The 2,577-nt window shown below is 41.0% G+C and overlaps 1 protein-coding gene across 1 annotated transcript in view; it reads left to right on the forward strand.

Moving 5' to 3' along the window:
• LOC110225738 overlaps window positions 1-2,577 on the forward strand; it is an 11,864-nt gene that overhangs the window by 7,733 nt on the left and 1,554 nt on the right. The gene's annotated exons all lie outside the window — the stretch shown is intronic.

The raw sequence follows: 2,577 nt of genomic DNA on the forward strand, positions 1-2,577 counted from the left end.
AGGCCTTGAAGGAGAACCGAACTAATGCCCCTGTCTTATCTCTCCCTGATTTTATTAAAACTTTTGAGATTGAATGTGATGCCTCCGGGGTAGGAATTGGTGCTGTCTTAATGCAGGATAAGAAACCAATAGCTTATTTCAGTGAAAAGCTAGGAGGAGCTACTCTCAATTATCCTACTTATGACAAGGAGCTTTACGCTTTGGTGAGAGCACTACAGACATGGCAGCATTATCTCTGGTCTAAAGAGTTTGTCATTCACACAGATCATGAGTCCTTAAAGCATCTTAAAGGACAACAGAAGCTCAACAAGCGGCATGCAAGGTGGGTTGAATTCATTGAGACCTTCCCCTATGTCATCAAATACAAAAAAGGTAAGGACAATGTAGTTGCTGATGCATTGTCAAGGAGGTATGTTCTTCTCTCATCTCTTGATGCTAAGTTACTCGGGTTTGAGCATATAAAATCTTTTTATGCAAATGATTCTGATTTTGAAAAGATATATTCATCTTATGAGAAGTTTGCATTTGGAAAGTATTATAAACATGACGGGTTTTATTTTATGATAACCGTTTGTGTATTCTTAATTCTTCTTTGAGAGAGCTGTTTGTAAGGGAAGCACACGGTGGAGGCTTAATGGGACACTTTGGGGTCTCAAAAACCCTTAAGGTAATGCAAGATCACTTTCACTGGCCGCACATGAAAAGAGATGTGGAGAGAATGTGTGAAAGGTGCCCGACATGTAAACAAGCTAAGGCTAAGTCACAACCCCACGGTTTGTATACTCCTCTTCCTATTCCTTCGCATCCTTGGAATGATATTTCTATGGACTTTGTAGTGGGTTTGCCAAGGACTAGGACAGGTAAGGATTCAATTTTTGTGGTTGTGGATAGATTTTCTAAGATGGCACATTTCATTCCATGTCATAAAACTGATGATGCAATGCATATAGCCAACCTGTTCTTTAAAGAAATAGTTCGTCTACATGGCATGCCTAAGACCATAGTATCTGATAGAGACACTAAGTTTCTTAGTTATTTCTGGAAAACGCTTTGGTCTAAGCTAGGAACTAAGTTGTTGTTCTCTACTACTTGTCACCCGCAAACTGATGGGCAAACTGAGGTAGTTAATAGGACATTGTCTACACTCTTGCGTGCATTGATTAAAAAGAATTTAAAGACTTGGGAGGACTGTTTACCTCATGTTGAATTTGCATATAATCATTCTATGCATTCTGCCTCTAAATTTTCACCCTTTCAAATCGTTTATGGGTTCAATCCCACTACTCCTTTGGATTTGATGCCTTTACCTTTGAATGAAAGAGTTAGTCTGGATGGAAAGAAGAAGGCAGAATTGGTTCAACAGATTCATGAGCAGGCTAGGAAGAACATTGAAGAGAAGACGAAGCAGTACACCAAACATGCTAACAAGAGCAGAAAGGAATTCATATTCAACGAAGGAGACTTGGTTTGGATCCATCTTCGAAAAGAACGTTTTCCTAAGGAGAGGAAATCTAAGCTTATGCCAAGGATAGACGGACCATTCAAAGTGCTCAAGAGGATCAACAACAATGCATACTCCCTGGATTTGCAAGGTAAGTACAATGTGAGTAATAGCTTCAATGTTGCTGACCTTATCCCTTTTATTGCAGATAATACAGATTTGAGGTCAAATCCTTCTCAACTGGGAGAGGATGATGTGATCATGGGAAGCTTGGGTCAAGGAACTAAGGAACAGCTTGAACCAGAGGAGGTACTCGACCACATGCTCGACCACCAGGAGGACAATGCGATCGAGTATGCTGATGCTGAACCAGATGATGTACTCGATCACATGCTCGACCACCAAGAGGACAATGTGATCGAGTATACTAATGCACCAAGGAAGTACTCGACCATGCAGGGAGCTAAGGAGAATGAAGCACTTGGAACTAAAGAGGATATGTCATTGCAAGTTGCTACTGGACCACTGACAAGATCAAAGACTAAGTTGTTGAATCAAGCTATCAACACACTTCTACAACACATTGAAGGCAGCCTTAAACCGGAAGCTTGTTCAACCACGTTGGTTGTGATTCAAGCCGTTTAAGTGACATCATTGGAGGTATGTGACTTGCACTCTTTATCCCTCCTCTTGGTTTTATCCCAATGGGTTTTCCAAGAGAGGTTTTTTAACGAGGCAAGCTCACACACTCATACTCGAGCCCAATGATGTCTCGCAGCCCATTACCAAAGGAGAAGCCCATGACAAATTCGAAATCAGTCTTGTGTGTGTTTAATGTCGTTTCTTTCCCGAGAATAACTCTTCATCTCCCTAGAACTCTCTTCTTCTTCTTTATATTTCGCTTCTTCTCCTTTGTAAACGTTATCAAACATTTTCTTATCAAAAACTCTTTCTGAATTCGTTTGATCTTGAGTTTGTGTGTCTAATATCACGATCTCATCTTGAAGCTGCTCTTGGTGTGTCATATCCCAGCAGAATCAAGTCCGGAAGTTCAAGGAGTCTCGCAGCCTTTGGAAGTTCTACTCGACCCCTCACCTTCCCATATACTCGATCTCACCTTCGTCATTCGATCCATT

This window comes from Arabidopsis lyrata (genome assembly GCF_000004255.2).
Source record: "Arabidopsis lyrata subsp. lyrata unplaced genomic scaffold ARALYscaffold_8, whole genome shotgun sequence".
NCBI classification, from domain to species: domain Eukaryota; kingdom Viridiplantae; phylum Streptophyta; class Magnoliopsida; order Brassicales; family Brassicaceae; genus Arabidopsis; species Arabidopsis lyrata.